The sequence below is a fragment of the Schistocerca nitens genome, chromosome 2 (assembly GCF_023898315.1).
Source record: "Schistocerca nitens isolate TAMUIC-IGC-003100 chromosome 2, iqSchNite1.1, whole genome shotgun sequence".
Classification (NCBI taxonomy): domain Eukaryota; kingdom Metazoa; phylum Arthropoda; class Insecta; order Orthoptera; family Acrididae; genus Schistocerca; species Schistocerca nitens.
Genome location: NC_064615.1, coordinates 953,838,193 through 953,859,834, shown reverse-complemented (window position 1 = coordinate 953,859,834; position 21,642 = coordinate 953,838,193). Strand labels below are relative to the sequence as shown.

Genomic DNA, 21,642 nt, shown 5'->3' with positions numbered 1-21,642 from the left:
GCGCCTGCGATGGTGTACTCAACGACGAACCTGGGTGCATGAATGGCAAAACGTCATTTTTTCACATGAATCCAGGTTCTGTTTACCGCATCATAATGGTCGCATCCGCGTTTGGCGACATCGCGGTAAACGCACATTGGAAGCGTGTATTCGTCATCGCCATACTGGCGTGTCACCCGGCGTGATGGTATTGGGTGCCATTGGTTACACGTCTCGGACACCTCTTGTTCGCATTGACAGCACTTTGAACAGTGGACGTTACATTTCAGATGTGATACGACCCGTGGCTCTACCCTTCATTCGATCCCTGCGAGACCCTACATTCCAGTAGGACAATGCACGACCACATGTTGCAGGTCCTGTACGGGCCTTTCTGGATACGGAAAATGTTCGACTGCTGCCCTGGCCAGCACATTCTCCAGATCTCTCACCAATTGAAAACGTCTGGTCAATGGTGGCCGAGCAACTGGCTCGTCACAATACGCCAGTCACTACGTTTGATGAACTGTGGTATCGTGTTGAAGCTGCATGGGCAGCTGTACATGTACACGCCATCAAAGCTCTGTTTGACTCAATGTCCAGGCGTATCAAGGCCGTTATTACGGCCAGAGGTGGTTGTTCTGGGTACTGATTTCTCAGGATCTATTCACCCAAATTGCGTGAAAATGTAATCACATGCCAGTTCTAGTATAATATATTTGCCCAATGAACATCAGTTTATCATCTACATTTCTTCTTGGTGTAGCAATTTTAATGGCCAGTAGTGTACTTATCTTACTGCGTTAAAATTTTAACAGAAGATTATACCTCTTAATGAGTAAATTATGAAGGATTTTAAATTTTTAGATTCGGTCAATTATTACGCGAAACATTGAAAATCAAATTTTTGTTGCCCTGGAAGCCTGCAACTGGTACCATATTTCGGGACAGCCGCTTAGTAATATAAATGAAATTAATTTCCCCCGGTGGACAAGACACGATAACCACTGAATCAAACTTTAGACACAGCAGTGAACGGAACATAATCCTGCGAGCAGTGTAGTCGAAACTATTATGTCACGAAAGCGCCGGTGCTAATCTGACAGGAACGGAACTCAAATGATGCGGCGTCCCTGGAAAGTTTCATCCAGGCAATCCTTGGAGCAGAGACGCCGAGCGTGTTGCCAGCTCACATGTCGCTAGGCGCTCTCTGCAGTGAGTTCTGTGGTCGGTGTAGTTTCGACGTGGTCTTGGCTCTGTCGGGAAAATATTGTGTACATGATCTGACGAGAAACAAGAACGATTCCGCAAATGTCTGTATTTACCAAATATGTTTAAGCAGTGCTGTTTGAGTTCAAAACAAGGTCCATTTGAGTCCGCACACGTTGACATTTGTTCCTTCCACTGCCCACAACTTTTATGCACGTCGTCATCCGCGAGAATGTACAGCAGCTCCGCCGTACTATGTGCAGGGGGGGGGGACAAGTCTATACTAAACTGTCTGTCCAGTGCGACTGGAATCTGTCGATTTCGATGGCATGGCAAGGACGCAGCTTAGGTTCGAAAAATAGTCACGCACTAATAATCCAAAAAAGTAATTCCTTTTGCAAATGTGAGCAGCCGGCGTTTTGTATGTGTCGAGATTAACATTTCATGGTGCCTAACCGTAACGTATACATAGCAGTGAAGGGGCGATGCCCGCGTCTGAGCTGTGTCGTATGCTAACTATGAACAAAGAAATGCAATGGTTGAAGGCGAATTCCGCAATCAGTGAATAATTTATACCTCACGAAAGACATGAAATCGTGAACCCGAGCGTCATGTCCGCCTAAGGACTCTCACAGGCCCTGAGCAAAGGTTAGGAATTTCATCAGGAAATTGATGTACACCTTTGCGATTAGTAACAGTGCATCCTCACCAGTCCTCCATGTAACAGATAAATAATGGCGATTGCAATGTATTTCCCAGGAGAGATTCACCCCAGCCATCTCCATATCGAATAACACTGCAATGTGAACGCTTTTTTTAACCACATGAACAGGTTTTCTCCCGATTTCATCAGAATACATTATAAACGAATCTAGTGCGTCACTGTGGAGATGGCAGTGTTGATAAATTTATCCTGAAAATAAAATATTTAAATGCAACGCGAAACATCTTATAAGTGGACTTCTTGAACGTCTGCGCCAGCCATAGACGGTGCTGGGATAACGCTGGCAGGCCAACTACAAACACAGACGTAAGTCGTGCGAGATCCGAGTAACGGCCGCCATCGGTCGAAACACCCCCGGGAACCACCATTTAATTAGTTTTAGCTGTTATCGCAGACGTCAGCCGGTGTGTAAACTGAGCGCGAGAGCTATTACTGAAATGGAAGGACGTACCAGCGAGGAACGTGTTCTGCACGTTGGCATCCCATCACGTCCTTCTGCTGATGTACGCATTCGTTGCCCGTATTTCCGAGCAGCAGCTGTAATCACACTGCTGCGAAAAAAACCTTTATTTTAATTAATTTTACAGCTGGCTTCACAGGGTCAAAAATAATTTTGAGACAAGACAATGAGAACGGTCGAAAAGATCTGTGGTAGTTTCTTAATGATACTTGCGGATGTTAAATCAAGCAAGTTAGAAAAAAATTGTACCACATTGTACAATTAATTATCAGCCCTGAAAACAGGAAACGCCTCACAAATTTACTACCACTCACACAGGTCCAATGCTAAATTTATAACATACAGAGGCGACGTAAATGTATCATTTAACAGTGTGACGCTTTTTCAAGTGAAGAACTGAATACTGTAACACTGAATGATAGATAATATAAATTGGTGTCCTTAATAATGGTAAGTCTCCCCACCCAAAAGGTGTAAAATCAGTATTTAAATGGCAGTAGGTTTCTTACATGAATCTATAGGTAACATCAACTTCATAATTGTAAATATAACTTCTGTATCTCTCAATATAATATACTTCTGTCGAAGTTGGTTTATCTGTGGTTCTAGCAAACCGTATCACGTCCTGAAAAGCACTGATGCAGAAATCAATTAATGTTATGACTATATATTAAACTTGCAACAAGAGTAGACGATCCTTGTTCCGACTGAGTTATGAGCATTTATCAAAGTCTTCACTGGCAGTCTAGTGAACTCTGATTTTCTTTCTTTTACGAAGAGTTTGAACGTTTATGCACAGTACAGTTTATTCTGTAAGATGAAGTTTTAGGGCGAAAGTTGATAGATCGTTGGCATAGCTCATTACGCAGACGTTTCCACTGCTATTTGTAGTATGTTACAAAGTTGGTGTGGCTTTGTAACGTGTAATATGTCGGTTACTGATAACATAGGCATGAGACTGTTCGCGGGTATGTCGCAAAAATAAATTATTTCCGTTGTAATGTTGACAACAAAATTACTGGGTAATATGGTGACTACTCATGTCAAGTGCACCACCGTAGGACTCGAAGCTGAAACTTTAAAGGCCGGCCGCGGTGGTCTCGCGGTTCTAGGCGCGGAGTCCGGAACCGTGCGACTGCTACGGTCGCAGGTTCGAATCCTGCCTCGGGCATGGATGTGTGTGATGTCCTTAGGTTAGTTAGGTTTAAGTAGTTCTAAGTTCTAGGGGACTGATAACCACAGCAGTTGAGTCCCATAGTGCTCAGAGCCATTTTTTGAAACTTTAAAGACGCGAGGAAATAACTTTCTTGGAACTAGAGGTGGGAGGGGGGGGGGGGGGGGGGGAGCGCAGAAGGCAAAATTTGTGGTGAAAATACGCCAAGGCCCTGATTAGCAGGGTTAGTGAAGACCCGAGACGGTACAGATAACCGAAAAACACGAATACTAAAAAAAAATGTTATTACGGAAAATTGCTATTTACTGTACTTCCAAACATGCTATATGTCACGTTTGGAAGCCCACTGCATTACTTACTCCTTACTCGTCGGCAACAGAAAACTTATTCACTCGTATTTCGTGTCATTTGCTTTCAGTTGACTTGCGGCAAATAATCGTTCTTCTGTTTCCGTTTTTCGTTCACTTTTTCCCTGAAGAGGTCTCTCATTCTACGGAGAACCGAAACATCGACATAGTCACACGAATTTTGTCCTTCATACTCGAACAACAGATCACACATTTCAGTGCCTCAGTGTGCGTGATAACGGGTTCCTCAATTGCATCGTATTTACTCTCGTCCTCTAGCGAACACAGTTTATTCATTGTATCTCCGTCAATTAGCAGTTCAAATATCGGGTCAAACGGATCGCTGTTGAACTATTTTCGGATATTATTGTCCTTTATGTCTCCACTGCTAGAAATTTGTGCTCTGAACGAAAAATATTCGTTGATAACACGCAGTCCTCTTGCTTTGTATACGAGAGGCATTCAGTAAGTAATCTAAGTTACTTTTTTATGAAAGCAGATTGGTTTTATTCAGGATTCCACACAATATTATTCCCCTGGCTACAAAAGCCTAGTTTGAACATAATCTCCGTCCAGTGCGACGGCGTTACGCTACTTTACTGCGAGGGCATGAACTCGTATGCCCACATGGTACCACTATACTGGTCGACGTCGGAGGCAACGTCGTGTTGCATCAAAAACCTCCCCATCATCCACGTACAGCTTCCCGCGAAGTGGATCCATCAGTGGGTCAGTCAGATGGAAGTCGAAAGGCGCGAGATCCGAGCTGTAGGACGTATGACGAAGAACAGTCCAATAAAGATTTGTGAGCTCCTCCCGGGCGCGCAGACTTTCGTGAGGCCAGTTCTGCAGCGAGGTGTTTGTGGTCTGTCTGTCACCTCGAATGAGAGTGTCCACACGTTCCAACACTGTAGGAGACACAGCTATATGCAGCCGGCTGGGTCGCGGGAGATCGGACAGATTTGGCGACCTTCTTCCGATTATGACAGAAGCCTCGTCCAACGACTCAGCGTAGTTTTGTTCAGTATCAGGTCTTCATAGACATTGTGCAAGCGCCTATAAATATCTGCGATGCTGGAACGCACCTCCATTACATACACCATTTTGAAGACTACATAACCTCCGACCCTATCGGAACTTCACGAAACTACACAGGCTGAAGCGGGAATATTCCATGATGTCCCACAAAAAAATCTACGTTTTTCCTACCAAAATTGGCCGACACAAAAAATGTGTTGCATTACTTATTGAACGCCTCTCGTTCAAAACTGAGAAAGTAGGGTGTAAGTGCTACTATGAGATGAAGAAATTGGCACAGGAGAGGAAATCGTGCGTGCGGGTCCCATCAGATCACCCTGGTAACAGAAGAAAACAGAAAGGAGTAAAAAGTTAGAAGTTATACTGCCAGTTAAGAGCACAGCCGACACTCGAGTAAGTGGAGGTGCAACTGTTTGCCTGGCATAATGAATCATATTTGCATCACGTCATTGGCCGCGCTAGAAATCGTAGCTTTCCATAACGCCTGCTCGCTAAATGTTCCGTCGGGCACACTGTTTCAGTCAGACGCAGCAACCTGTTTGAGAGCGGAAACTGCAGCAAGCCGCAGCTGCACCCACAGTCGCCGCAGCCAAATCGCCGGCACTCGACGCTGACGTCACGGCGGTGCGGCCCTAACGCAGTTAGCGCCAATGTTCTGGTCTGGCCCGGGCCTGCCAAACGCAATTGCGTCCGTCTAAATATTCGTCGGTCGACAGCAGCTCGCGCGCCCCATGGGTCCCGGGAGCGCTTTGTTTCCGTAATTAGTGGCGAACTGTGCTAACAGCTCATCTGCGGAACTTCGCGCGTCAGCAGCGCCCGGAAATAAACACATTCGGGACGGGGTGCTGCGTGCGGTTGGACGTCATCAGCTGGCTGCCCACAGCTACCACTCCGCATAAAATGGAGACTGACAAACGTCCATGCAGGAATCAACACATATTCTGTAAAAGCTGATCACGTGAATCGAAACTCGTTCTGTTCGTTCCAGAGAAGCCACACTGACGTTGTGTGCCTAGACTTTCTAAAAGTCTTCGCAGTCTGCTAGTAAACAAAGCATGAGTTTAAGGTACAGAGAAAAACTGCGACTGAACTGAATACACCTAAGCAAACAAAGATTACAAGTACGTCTTTCGGAATGATGAAACATCGTGAGGAACTGAAGCGGCTTCCGAGTACCTCAAGCGAATGTGATATCTGCATCCAATTATAGTATATTATACACGGTGTTCCATAAATGTTACGACAGACTTTGAATAGTTGTAGAGGGTGTCTTGAGGAAGAAGTCAAGGACAGGAACTCGTGTCCGGAAACGACAATGGAAGTTGTAGGCGCCAGCGTCTGGCACTATGCCACCCTTTTGGCAGCAAACTTGACTTAAAACGCTGACAGACCGTAGGCGGAGCAGTGTTATTTGTTATCCAGCGATTGCGACTTGTTCCAACGATCGCCAGTGAGAAGATGGAGCTAGCAGCTCCGCAGACAGCACTTACGTCGTATGAGTACTACGCTGTGATTCCTCGGAGGATGTTTGTTTCGGACAAGGCTTCCCATCTGCAGTTTATTTTTCGCCTGAAATCTTCTAAAATATTCATTACTTTTCGGCACACAGGAGAAAAACAGGGTGTATACGGGGACAAGGAAAAAAAAATTCCCGGATTATTCGCGGATTTCTCCCGGATATCCCGTTTCAAAAATATGCTTTTTCCCGGGCGAAAACGCACTTCTTCTCTGCGAAGTGACAGTAGGTTTTCCGTAGATTTTTCCTCGGAACTGTAAAACTTATCAATATTTTGAATGGTTAACTTTTTATACAATTGCGTAGAACTTCCCGGGAAAAAAAAGAAAAGACGGGGCAGAGAAGTTTTGGAGAGACTTTTAATTAAAAAAAAAAGGAGAGAAGTTTTGGAAAGACCTTTGATTTGTAGCAACATATACGCTGCATATTTTCGTATTACGAAAGTATAAATTCGAATTGCACCAAACACAGCGCGTTAGTTTCCGGAGCGTTGAAACCGAGGTTGCCATGTTCTTTTGTAAGCCAGTCATATCTCAAGCCACGAGATCTCGCCAGCCGATGACAGCAGCTATTCAGAACATAGGACAGGTGTTATAGTCAGCCAATAGCAAGATCACTGCTTACATAGCGCGAACACACAAGAGGAAAAGTTAACGGCTTACATTAATGTACACAGTACCGTATATCTACAATAAAAGCTAAGCTTTCAAATGTAACATTGATCTTTTTTGCGTGTGTTGTACTTTAAGATACATCACACAAATGTGCCAGTAAATTTAAAATTATGACATAAATTCTTGTAAGTGGCTGGTCCTCAAACTGTTCCGTTTCGAACGCTCTGTGATTTAGATATCCATCCCACTTTCTCACACGTAAAATAATTCATCTTGCGTAAAAAGAAATTTACTTTGAAAGTAACGCTTTTCTAACCACCGTTCGCAATACTATCCGGAGACTGTTAGAAATAGGTTCGATTTACCAGTTGCCAGAGAGCGCCAGAAAACGCATTATTGTACGTGTGCAACTGCAGTGGTGTAGGAAGCCCGCATGTTCGTGTGTATGAAGCACTAAGAGAGCTTACATTACACCACAAAAGAAACAGGGCATCAGAGGATACTCCAAAGAGCATCGGAATTCCGTAAACCATACTAAAATGCATAATTCGGCTTGAAGCGCAAATTGGCTTTTTCCAGATTCACAATGAAGTAGGTCCCATCTGATATTAAGCTTTTCAGTGTGGTTTTTGGGATGTAAATTTTCTTGGAGTACCAGTAATCGTAAGATCTCATTTTTGGTTCTTTATTATGGCATAATGCCATACATGGCAGATGATAACGTGCACTTGAAATTCAGCGAACAGTTGGAACTAGCCAATACTGTAGAATGAAACACTTCGTTTCAAATAAAATGACTGCCTCAGCGGAAAGATTAATATATCCAAATTTCTTTAGCAAACTTGCAAAAATAACTTCATTGTTCTGCAAGGCGATTAATGCTTGACTGCTACTAACTTGGAAATAAAACAAAATCGGAAAACTGAAATTAATAATATATTTTTGCCCTCCGTAATTATGTGAATGTATTTTAATTCACTTGATAGCTCTCGGCCACAGTAATCCGTTTTGTTTTCATTTGACGTGGGAGCTGTACACCAAGAGAAGCAACGAAATCACTTAACGTAAACACGGGTCACGTGGAGAGTAGCCCCCTCCCCACTACAACTCAGACAACTCTGCGCAAGCGCGAATCTGGCAGCTAGGGCGCGCGAGAAAAATTTTTCGCGTTTGCATCTGGCTGCTTGCTGCTACTGCCGATACAGCTAACAGCCAAACTTAAAGTAGCGGGAAGCGGGAGAAGGTACTGCTTATACGCGAGTCAAATGCGCTTGCGAAACAGACCGCTGGCAACTGGTCCAACGAACCTAATGTGAATAGTTGTGACGTCATGCTCATAGCAAGCAGTTTATTGTTAAGAAGAATTACAGTCTGCGCCCTACGGCCTTTGACATATTTTTGCTATTTGCAGACACTTATCCGTGCACGGTGTTTTGTTATTGTAAATTGCACATTTTCTTTGCCACTAAAGTTTTATTTTTTTCCCCTCTCGTTTATATTTTATTGCTGCAGTATCATTCTCCAGTAGCAGTATTACAAAAATTTAACTGAAAGCTAAAACAATGAAAAATTCCCGGAATTCTGAAAAATTCCCGGGTTTTTCCCGGTTTTGTCCCGGATGAAAAAATTCCCGGGTTTTTCCCGGATTTCCCGGTTGTCCCGGGTCCTATACACCCTGAAAAATAAAACTGTGCCCTAAACTGTCATACACCGAGGCCTTTCTACGCAGCAGCTAGCTCCATCTTCTCCACTGGAGATCGTGGCATCAGCTGCGATCACTGAATAACAATCAACATTGCGAGACGTTCGGCCTACGGCCCGTCAGCGTACAAAGCCACGTTTCCTGCCGAAGGGGTTGCCTAGAGGCAGGCGCCGACGCCTATAACTTACACGTTCTGTAGCGTCGTTGGATGACGTTTCCAGACACACGTTCCAATTCTCTATTTGCTCCTCTAGACACCCTCTACAGCACCATGAAGTCTGTCGGTATCGTCCTGTAACACCCAGTATATAGTCCACAGTGCGTCGCGGGAAATACTTAGTACCAATTTTTAGGCATTTTTTCCATGTCTTTTGCTACTGAGCAAAGGAAAAATTACTATCTACTTAGTTCTGTACGCACTCTGATCTCTCTCGTTCATCTCATTCAGACGATTCCTACGCAAGACATATGGCGGTAGCAGCAGAATGGTAAGACAGTCTTCTTAGAATGCAAGTTCTCTTAATATAGCAGGCAGATTTTCGCAAGGACAGCGTGAACCGTTACTGTTCACTATTAGATTTAAAAGTGCTGGTAGAGAAGAAATTTGCTCCCTGAAACTGTTCACAGTGAAGAAGGTTCTGTACAGAAGGCAATATCGTTAGAAAATTGCAATGAAAAGCAGTAGGATTTTGAAGATGTTTATCGCATGGCGCAACTGCTTGTATCCGATCCTCAACATAAGCTGCGAAAATAGAGAAAAAAGCTCTACCCAACCATAAGACCAGCGAGAATCTGTGAGTTCATGTCCAGAGACATTTGGGATGTAATGAGCACATAAATATAGCCATGATGAGGGGTGATACAGGTCATATGTATCGAGTGAATTCTAAGGAAGTGTAATTCAACTAGAAATAACAAACGATATGTTCCAAACCTATGAGTTATTTTTTATCAAACTTTTCCAAGTAGTTTAATTCATACAGGAGACCACAGGAATTTTAAATTGGTGTCCTCGCGGAAATAACTGTAGATAGGAAAGCTGACGCATATTTTGCGACGAATTTTCATTATCCAATACTGGAGAGCCGGCTTACGAAGCGAGGGATAAAGATGGCGAGTCTGGCGTCCTGGAGGTTTTTTTTTAAGCTCTCATGACGGGGGACACGATGCAGAGGAGAACCAGGGCAGTTTCTCTATCGGGATATCCCATGCAAGGAACGAGCCCAACTTGTGTACCGAAATATCGCCATCTACCTCTCCTTATTACGGCCTGATCGTTACGGAAAACGACATAGTTCATGGGCTGTTTCAAGATCGCCGCCGTTACCAGCAGTTCAAGACTACAAAACAGAAAATAATGTGAACGTGTCGGCCAGCGAGGCTGAGAACGAACCTGAAGATCGACGCATCGCGCCTCTACTGTCGCTGGGAAAAGAGGGCAGGGACAAAGAGAGTGGGAGAAGATGGACAGGTATAAGGGCACAACGATATGTACGGACAGGGGGAGGAAGAAGAGATGGACAGGGAGAGAGGGAGGAGGACAGAGAGGGTCAGAGGAGGAAAAAAAATGGTTCAAATGGCTCTGAGCACTATGGGACAACTTCTAAGGTCATCAGTCCCCTAGAACTTAGAACTGCTTAAACCTAACTAACCTAAGGACATCACACACAACTATGCCCGAGGCAGGATTCGAACCTGCGACCGTAGCGGTCGCTCGGTTCCAGACTGTAGCGCCTAGAACCACTCGGCCACCCAGGCCGTCGTCAGAGGAGGAGATGGGCAGAGAGATGGGAGAGGAGAGTGGTAGACGGCAGATGTAGGGGGGTGGATGTGAAATGGACTGAGGGAAGTAGGAGGGAGAACATTAGGATATGAGGGTGGAGAGGCGGAGGGGGCAGCAAAATAGGGGGTGGAAGAGATGGGCACATGTGCTGTGAGGATATGGATAGCAGGCAGGCGGTGATGGACAGGTAGGGAAAGGAGGAGTAGGAGGTGGAAGAGATGAGCAGACATGAGGACAGAAAGAGAGGGGGGTCTGGAGAGGATGGACAATAGGGAGAGTGGAGGAAGAAGGATTGGTGCACAGCTAAGCAGAGAGAAGGGAGATGGAAAATTAGAGATGAGGAGAGCATGAGGTATACAGAGGAAGGGGGAAGAGGAGATGGGCAGACAGAGAGAGGGAGAAAGGAGGTGATAGACAGATGGAGATAGATATGAGGAGGGGACAGACAGAGAGATGGAAGGTGTTGGATAGAGGTGGAGGGGAAGAGGAAATGTTCAAAGAGAGGGGTTGGTGGAGAACGACAGAGAGGGGGGGAGAGTGGAGTGGGAGATGCACGTGACAGCTGGAAGGTGTAGAGAGGGAGTGGGCAGGTGAAAAAGGAATAGGGCAGAAAGAGATGACAGAGAGAGGGGGAGGAAGGGAGGGATGAGGATATGGACAGGGGGAGGAAGATATGGTCGGAGAGAGGGGGCAGATGAGATGGACAGAGTGAGGAGGAGGAAGATATGGGCAAATGGAGGTGGGAGGATAACGTGGATAGAGAGGCAGGGAGAGGAAGTAGTGGACACGGAGAGGGCGGGATGGGGGAGGGAGATGTGTGCAACTAACGTGTTGAACGATACGCGAACGAAGCCTTGTATCCTATTTTTGTTGATTACAAACATAACGCAATTCATTAGCTACACCATCACTCGTATCGCGAAAGGCAATTACGTCACTGCTGAACAATGTTGCCAGTCGGCAATAATTACATGCCGCTGGCCTGCGTGCCCAGCGTAATGACATTTTGTAGTTTATCCGGAACTGATGCAATAAGCCGCCGAAAGCCACAAACAGAGCTACGTCAGCGTTACTTACGCCACACGACGTACGGGGCTTTCTTCTCGCCACGGCTGATTTCGTAGCACGCTACGCTGTAATTTAACTAATAACGATGCTGACTCTCAGACTGACCTGCATTATGTATGTATTCCTAAGAGTGAAACACTTATCTCCGCTACATTTTACTACACGTCTTCATATTTTCTATATCGTACACACGAACTGCTCTAGCAGATTTCGAAAGCTAAAGGTTAACTTTGTTTTTAAGATAACAAGCAGAATTTGTGGGATTCTTGGACTCACAGCCCATTTACTTTTTACATCACTTTTCAAAAATATTGGCAATGCATTGTAAACTCCATCGTGCCGCAACTTCTCTTAGAACTAAAGTGGGCCTCCCCTAACTTACTTGCAGTGTTCCCTTCTATTCCTCTGTAAAGTAAGACACTATGTTAAAATAACATTATAATTACCGCTAATGGATCCCCGGTATACTCTCACGAATCGGTCATGTAACAGAATACTGTTATGTAATAGGAACGTAACCAGCATGCACCAAAATATAAATATTCGAAGGCGGTGATGTCATTTAGAACATCGTGTCCAGCTCTACGTCCACTAAACTGTGAAGAGTCTACCGTGTGTTAGGTAAATCGAAATCACATTCTGGAAAGAGAACGCATGATTGGTTCATTAAGGAACTACGAAAGTCAATCTGTACAGCACACGAACAGTCACAAAGCTGCTATGAGCAAAAACGTTCAGTGGAGTCGTTTTTAAATGTGATAGGTGAAGGGAAAGTTATACAAAGGTTTGCGAAGTAATTCCATCACGAGCTTCGGTGGTTCATGTATTTCATACGGAAGGAAGGATTGTTACCACCACCACCACCACCACCACAACCACCCGAAATCAGTATTAGACACTGCTACTACCCAAATGAACTGTCTATCAACAATATGGGTCCTACACCTTTTCTTTCTTGCCTTGGTACTGGAGCACTTCACGTGACAACTTATCCTCCGCTAGACTAGAATGGCATTTTTGTACACCATTTACAGTTTCTTTTACACGCACTGTTTTATAAGCTTTCTAGTTTTTACTCTTATTTTTAGTAATTTGTTACTGACTGAAATTTTTACCCTTTAAAGATTTTTCCCACTTAAAGCGACTACCTTTGTTGAAGTTTCCGAAAATTTCTCACTGCACTTTCATACAATGTATAGAAGTTTATATATAGATCATCGTAAATCATCTCCGCTTTCAGACATTTGTACCTAGTTCTCTCCAAATAACAACCTTCACAGCAATGTGTTCTTGTTAATATTTGCACTATATATGGGTTGTTTCTTTCCATTCCTGGATTATATGATCCATATACAAAATACATCTACATCTGCAAATCACACTTAAGTGAACAGCAGAGGGTTCATCGAATCACTTTCAAAATAATTCTCTGTTATTCCAATCTCGAACAGTGCGTGGAAAAAACGAACACCTACATCTTTCCGTGCGAGTTCTGACTTCCCTTATTTTATTATGATGATCATTTCTCTCTAAGTAGACGGTGTCAACAAAATATTTTCGCATTCGGAGGAGAAAGTTGGTAATTGAAATTTCGTGAGAAGATTCCTCCGCAACGAAAAACGCCTCTGTTTTAATGATTCCACCCCAAATTCTGTATCATGTCACTGTCACTCTCTCCCGTATTTCACAATAATACAAAACGTGCTGCCCTTCTTTGAACTTTCTCGATGTACTCCGTTAATCCTATCTGGTAAGGATCCAACACCGCACAACTGTACTCTAAACTAGGACGGACAAGCGTAGTGTAGGCAGTCTCTTTAGTAGATCTGTTACCTTTTCTAAGTGTCATGCTAATAAAACGCGGTCTTTGATTTGCCTTTCCCACAACATTTTCTGTGTGTTCTTTCCAATTTAAGTGTTCGTATTGTAATTGTTACGTATTAAGTTGAATTTACGGCCTTTACATTTGACTGACTTATAGTGTAACAGGAGTTTAACAGATTCCTTTTAGCACTCATGTGGATGACCTCGCAGTTTTCATTATTTAGAGCCAATTGCCAATTTTCGCCCCATATAGACATCTTACCTTGACCGCTTTGCAATTGGTTTTCATCCTACGATGACTTTACTACACGATAAACGACAGGATCATCTGCAAACAACCTAAGACGGCTACTCAGATTGTCTCCTAAGTCGTTTATATACATAAGGAACAGCAGAGGGCCTATAACATTACCTTGGGGAACGCCACAAATCACTTCTGTTTTACTCGGTGTCAATTACTACGAACTGTGACCTCTCTGACGGGAATCACAAAATAAGTTATAGTCTTGATAGATTGCATCCTTACCTACATTCCTAATTAATTTCTATCGTTTCTCTATATTTGTGGTGATCCAACTGGCAACTTATTTTTATTTAATTGACTAAATTATTTTGAGCTAGGTAGTTTTCAAATATTAGCCACAGCGTATTACTTTTGACTAGGTCATAAACTTTTCAGGATCTAGGAAGGAAGGAAGGCTAGGAAGTAAGGCTAGTGAAATTAAGTTAGATTTCTAAGATCTATTCTCAATCCGGAAACAACGAAAGTTAGAGTCACACTCTAGTGGTAAGAGTCACTTTAGTGGTCGAACTAATTCAATTTTGACGTGAAAATTCATATATCATTATGTATCTGCAGAACATTCTTGCCAAAAAGGCTATTGTTTATTTCCCGATTTATGGAATGACTCCAGTGGAGAAAACACTCTTTACTAAATAGAGGAGTCGTTTCAGAAAAGTTGCCGCTATTCGGTTTCTTCACTAAGACAAACTGTATTTTCTCTCCTTACAGGACGGGAACTTTAGTAGATAGTTTGTAGACTCAGAGAATTACGATCATCATTAGTTAAATTTCATAGACATAGCATGCTTTGAAATAAACCTTGGCGACAAGACATTTGTCGCTCAGTTTTGTGAAGGTCATTTAATCGCTTGTGTCTGCTTGTTGGCTGAAAAACGCACGCCTACAGCGGCGCCGGCTTTTTAATTAAATGTCCGCCATGGACCTGAGACAACAGCCATTGTCCGTCCGCGGTGTAGTCATAGCCGGTGATTTACGACCGCTCGTGGCCTCTCAATACAATGGGCCAGGGCCCATCCCCCGCAGACTTGCTGCTCCTCTATTCACCTACAAGATAGTGGAGAACTAATGCCATCCCACGTGATTGTGTCTTTTTGCCATTTGAAACTTCCGAAAGTGGTATACAGTAAAGAGTGTCTTTTCTATCTTGGCGATTTTCGGCGAGAGTGTGGTTGCTCGTAAACTAGGTAATCCTAACCTCCTGCTATACTCTGGAAATTTGGCGAAGGTCTGTTACTTCTCAGAGAATTATAGGCGATGAAAACTTCTCGATTTTTCAAGATCCTCCACAAAGTACACCTAGTGACAAGTATCTATGGTTACGCTTTTGAAAATTAGAATACGGCCTTTAAGTTACATTAATTTTCGCAATCAGACACAATACTGCGTATTTTTACCCTTCATAAACGTTGTTTTGTGACGCGTTCTGAGCAGTAGGTGCTAACATTCAGTGCTAACTTATTAAGCTATTGAACAGACAGCTTTTATGTTCTGTCTCCAATTTGTCTTAGTGATCGGTAATGACATTTTGTCGAGGTGCATTCGTTACTAACCATCAAGTTGCGCTAGTAAATCTTTTCCCACGGTCTCATAAAAAAAATGAACCAACTGGGACACAGACAATTTCAGAGCTAATCTGACACACAAAATTTCAGAACTCCGTGACAGAGCTAAGTCTGTAAGTGAAACAAACTAACATTTTTCAATCGTGACTGCAGCGTTCTACACAGCAACGGTTAAATTCGATAGTCTTCCACTCATAACATTTTTAGGTTACAGCGAAACGGCCTCCAAATGTCAGCTTGTACACAAATAATGTAAAAGGGCGGGAAGAGCGAAAACAGGGAACTACATCAGAGTAAACAAATCCTTAGGCACACTGCTCCCCAAGACGTATGTTAGATCTTATGGACTTTAACGGGCAAAGGCCTCAACGACCCCGGGTTCCCGGGTTCGATTCCCGGCGGGGTCGGGGATTTTCTCTGCCTCGTGATGGCTGGGTGTTGTGTGCTGTCCTTAGGTTAGTTAGGTTTAAGTAGTTCTAAGTTCTAGGGGACTTATGACCACAGCAGTTGAGTCCCATAGTGCTCAGAGCCATTAGCCTCAACGACGGACCTAAGCGTCAGCAAAGTTTTTGTCACCTCATACTATCTTCCCTTTAAGACGTTTTCCATGGGGCACTCTGGAAAAGTGTTTTTACAGAATCGTGTCTTGTTAAACGTTAGTGAAGTACAGTACGCACTTTTTCCATCGTCTGTTGCTGAGTACTCACACTCTCCCTTAAATGATGAGTCTTCTAGACCGACAAAGAGGCCAAGCCGCTTCTAAATCGTAGAGGAGAAACATCGTTTTTCTAACAAGTGTATCAGAACATTCTCAGTATGAGCATTTTCTGAACGGCTCCCAAACTTGATCTAGCTGAGGAACGAAACGACCAAGTTCATCAGTTATTTGTTTCCAGAGGATTACAGTTAAGACAGTCCACACCGGCTGTCGAATCTGAAGAATCTTACAGAAATGAAACTCCACGCCACTCCACGTACAGGTAGTTCGAAGACTACCAGGCTACTTCTCATCGTCCGCTTGTGGCGAAAAACTACTTTCTCACAATGATGGCAACTTCATTTAGTTGCTCAGAAACGTAAAACTGTATATCCCACAAAACTCAAAAGCTTTGTATCCTATGTCTACAATATCTTATAATTCTAGTTGTAATCAGACAATTTATACAAATGCATTGGTGTAACAATTTGTGGAGATATGTTATGGAATGCCTCATAGTCTTAGTCGTAGGTAAAGGAGGTGCCAGACTTCGGTTAACTGGTAGGATATTTGGAAAAAGCAGTCAGCGCTCGGGATTAGCCGAGCGGTCTTAGTAGGCCCGTGTGGCCGTGCGGTTCTAGGCGCTTCAGTCTGGAACCGCGTGACCGCTACGGTCGCAGGTTCGAATCCTGCCTCGGGCATGGATGTGTGTGATGTCCTTTGGTTAGTTAGGTTTAAGTAGTTCTAAGTTCTAGGGGACTGATGACCACCGATGTTAAGTCCCATAGTGTTCAGAGTCATTTGAACCGAGCGGTCTTAGGCGCTTCTGTCATGGACTGTGCGGCTGGTCCCGGCGGAGGTTCGAGTCCTCCCTCGGGCATGGGTGTGTGTGTGTTTGTCCTTAGGATAATTTAGGTTAAGTAGTGTGTAAGCTTAGGGACTGACGACCTTAACAGTTAAGTCCCATAAGATTTCACACACACAAAAGCAGTCAGTCTAGAACAGAGAGTGCCTACAAAACACTCTTAAGTTCTTTCCAACATAATGCTTAAGTGTGTGGGACGCTTATCAACTGGGACTAGCGAAAGATTAGACCAATTATCGTGCGCGCAAGGGCAATTTAGTAGTCATTCTTCTCGCTCAACCATGCGAATACAAGAACGTTAAAATGTGGCACTCTACAGTGGTTTGCATAGTATGAAAATAGATAATGCTGTAGCACCCATTTCCGCCTTGATGATGATGATGGCGACGCGTCGTGGTCGGGTTCCAGGAAACGCAAAAAGCGCTGGGAAGTCGTTCTCACCAACTACCTGCGCATCCTCCGCCCACAATTCACACAGACTGGACGAAACTGTGTCCAGAGCGTGCACATCTCGTACGATTCCACCACAGCTGTATTCAGTAGGACTGAAGTTAGATGATAGTGTGACATAAGCAAGCACTTTCATATCCATGGAGTGTTGGTCAAACAACTCCGGTGCTTCGGTACGCATAACAACAGGTTAGTACACTAGATGAAACTACGGGCGATCTATGAGCTGCCGTAGCCTATATATGAGCGATGGTTAACGAATATGACTGCTGGGATTTTATATTCTGACAAGAGGGCAGCGGTAAATTTGAGATGGTACTTGCCCTCTACCTTCGCTGACGATGAGGCCCATACTAGTGCAGCAAATTTTCCAAATTTTGTGATTCTTCTGCACTCCAGTCTTAGGCTGGACTTCCTAGCCAGCCTTTTCTAGCCCAGCCATAACGTATAACTCCCTTACTATCTCAGTGTATTCTTCAGTGTGATCTTTTTTTTTTATTTTTAGTGTTAATTTTTAAGAATTGACGTATGATACATCTTTTTATCCATTTTAATGAGGCTACCAAACATTATAGTGTCGACGCTAAAGACAGCATATGTCGTGCGCCCAAACAATCTATCAGTCAATTACTCTCACTGTCTTTAACACTGTTTGAACTGCATCAGCGTTGCAGGAATGGGTGAGATAAAACTTGCAGCGATAGTTTCGTACCTGCCTAGAAACCGTGGATCGCTGCTTGGAACCACTGTTGTAAATGTAGCACCTTGTGCATACTGAGCATCATCCCTGAACGTTTGTATAAGCGTCACGGTAGCGTCCTGTATAACTACTTTTACTGGCTGATTTTTATAAGCACACAGCCATCTCCTATACATAAGGAGCGACCAAAATGTTTCCATTCGAAGGCCCTACAATCTACAATCAGTATGCAAATCAGGCAAAATCGACGTGAGCTTTTGAGGCAATCGCCGGCCGCGGTGGTCTCGCGGTTCTAGGCGCGCAGTCCGGAACCGTGCGACTGCTACGGTCGCAGGTTCGAATCCTGCCTTGGGCATGGATGTGTGTGTTGTCCTTAGGTTAGTTAGGTTTAAGTAGTTCTAAGTTCTAGGGGACTGATAACCACAGCAGTAGAGTCCCATAGTGCTCAGAGCCATTTGAACCATTTTTTTTGAGGCAATCATCCCACTGATGCACCAGGTTGCAGATATCCATTTGGTAAAACGCCGTGTATTGCGTAAAGGAGTCTGGCAGGAATCGTCGACCCTTTAATGTCTTTAAGACCAAAGGCGTGATAATCGCACTGGGAGACATCAAGATTATAGGACGGATGCTCGAGTGTCTCCCACTTAGTTGGCGTAATTTCTGGGCTCAAATGGTTCTGAGCACTATGGGACTTAACATCTGTGGTCATCAGTCCCCTAGAACTTAGAACTACTGAAACCTAACTAACCTAAGGACATCACACACAGCCATGCCCGAGGCAGGATTCGAACCTGCGACCGTAGCGGTCACGCGGTTCCAGACTGTAGCGCCTAAAACCGCATGGCCACACCGGCCGGCGGCGTAATTTCTGGATCAGGCTGGCTTCCTATATCGACGGTGTCTTGTGTCGAATCGCGACCAGCAAGGAACCTGGCGTTCAATTCCACATCGATGGTTTTCGACAGACATGCTGCCCCATACACTTCGTTCACCCCCCGATGGATGTCTACCATTGTTTGTCTTTCGGCAGCCAAGAAATCAATAACAACACGTTGCTCCTGTTTGGACTCATTTCGTAATAAAGTCGCCATAGTTCACCAACAAGAAACTCAACATCAAAATTGGGGATCACGAAGTAGACAAAGTTAAAGGACTTCTGTTAACTGGGAACAAAAATAACCCATGATGGACGTGGGAAGGAAGACATAAAAAGGAAACTAGCACTGGCCGAAAATGCAAAATGGTTCAAATGGCTCTGAGCACTATGGGACTCAACTGCTGAGGTCATAAGTCCCCTAGAACTTAGAACTACTTAAACCTAACTAACCTAAGGACAACACACACATCCATGCCCAAGGCAGGATTCGAACCTGCGACCGTAGCGGTCGCGCGGTTCCAGACTGTAGCGCCAGAACCGCTCGGCCACCAGAGGCCGGCTCCGAAAATGCATTCCTGGCCAAGAGAAGTCTACTAGTATCAAACATGGAAATTTCTGGGAATTTACGTTTGAAGTACAGCATTGTATGATAGTGAAACATGGAATGTGGGAAAATCTGAACAGAAGGGAATCGAAACATTTGAGATGTGGTGCAACGGAAGAATGTTGAAAATTAGTTGGACCGATAAGATACGGAATGAGGTGGTTCTCTGCAGAATCGGCGGGGAAAGAAACCTATGGAACACAGTGACAAGAGGGTGATAGGAGATATGTTCAGACGCCGGGGAATAACTTCCACGGTACTTGAGCCGTGTGACTCGATCAGCGATATTCCCGCCGCCGGTATGGGTCATCTTTCTGGTGGTGTGCGCAGAGCGCGCGGTGGCGCCACCTACCGGGCCGATCGGGGAGCAAGGGGGGTAAGCTCTACCAAGTACGGGGATTTTGCTTTGGCGCGACTAGCAGTAACGTCGTTTGCAAGTCTGGCTTACAATATGGGTGCCGTGCGAGGCAGCAGGAAGAGCACATCTAAAAGGGGCCGTGTACCCGTGTGACGGCACCGTAGCAAATATCGCCGGCGTGGAAGCAGTCACGTTACTGGGAAGCCGTTGGTGTATTTCGCTTCCTGCATCTCTCCTAGCACCGGGATCTGCGGCGGCTGGCTTCGTCGAACAAGCAAGAGGGTAATGGCCTTGCTTGTGCTGTAAATTGTGGCCGGGATCTAAAACTGGGTTCAGTGCTGTTGACTTCATTTTCTTGGCCGGCCGTTGCTACTCCTACTGAGTCTGTCCTCGAATGTGTTAATTTCAACTCGTTTAGTACGCACGGTTCTAGTGAGAGCTGTATGTGATGTGATGATTAACATTTACTACGACCTGGATTGCTGATACATTCTGTTTGTAGATCGCTACTGTCAGTGTTAATCGCCACTGAAAACAGTTTGGCTGGTCCTTGCCTAAGTGCCGTCTGGTTATCATATTTACCTCACACGACGGAGTTAAGGTGGCCAGTTGCTGTAGATATACATGGATAAAATTTTCCCTGCTGCGAACTGCAATAACATTAGTATTACGTCTCTGTCTGAAGTGACAGTGTGTCTGAGACACGCGTGTCTAACTCTAAATGAGTAGTTTCATAAATTCTTAAAAGTTGCTGAGATGCCAGTTATTATTGTGTGTTTAAGTAGTTTGAAACTGATTCTATTAATGAAAGTACAAGAATTCCTTGAATGATAGTATGTGGTTATGGTAATTAATTCTGATTGAGCACAAATTTAAATGTGGCTGTAACCGTTAGCCTACACACTAGTTACTTGCATTTGATTTCGTTTTATCGGGACTTCTGCTCTTTGTCTTGGTCGCGGGTGCGGGGTCCTGGGTTGCGCCCTGCTTGTGCTGTTGTGTATTTTCCGCCTCCTTTGCCCGTGCGTGCCGGCTAGCCGTGTATCTAGTTCGCTCGCGGCTTAATATATAATTGTCCTTACGCACATAATAGATTTGTACTGCTTACCCGATGTTCATTAATAGGTTGATTAATTCTACAGATGTGCTTTAATGAATTATTGTTTCTAGTAACTTAAGGCAGATGTCAGTCTGTTGTAGATACCCAAAAGTTTTGGGATTTTTCGTGCCTATTCGTGATCGGTGCTACTCCCGTTTGGGCGTCCATGCCGAGCCTGTATTGTAAAGAGCTGAGTGGGAGGGCGTCCGCTTCTCGGCACAGTTGCTGAGTCCCACGAGGTTGCTTGGTCACATGAAATTTTATATTTTATGTCCTACATTGAAGGGTGCCTGCATTTAAGTAACGTGGTTGTGTGCCATAGTATCTGATTTGTTGTTGCCTGTACTCTGAATTACTTTGGTAATACCAATCACTGCAGTAACGAAAGACTACATTTCCTCGTTAAATTTTAAGAAATTGTTCTTCAGGTTGATCAGTTCTCGAGTAAATAATTTTTAAGTCATTTCACTAAATGTGTAATAGGCCATAAGTGCAATGGTTTATGGATGTTTAAATTTTTAAGTAACTTGCTCTCACCTAAATGGTAATTTTAAAAATGTGTTGATGGTTTTATTTGTTATTTGTCTTGTTTAAATGTGCCAAATAAATGTTCATTGCAACTGTCGACGGTGATTGCCTGATGTGTCACTTGGTCCAGTCCTACCACCCCACAGCCAATTTTGCT

General features: G+C 44.2%; 1 protein-coding gene and 1 non-coding gene across 4 annotated transcripts in view; both read right to left on the bottom strand.

Annotated features, from left to right (window-relative positions):
* The window catches only part of LOC126237277 (dual 3',5'-cyclic-AMP and -GMP phosphodiesterase 11-like), a 359,136-nt gene that overhangs the window by 67,798 nt on the left and 269,696 nt on the right, over positions 1–21,642 (bottom strand). The gene's annotated exons all lie outside the window — the stretch shown is intronic.
* Trnap-ugg (transfer RNA proline (anticodon UGG)) lies at positions 10,438–10,521 on the bottom strand. Its single transcript has one exon. It is a non-coding gene; the product is annotated as a tRNA-Pro (tRNA).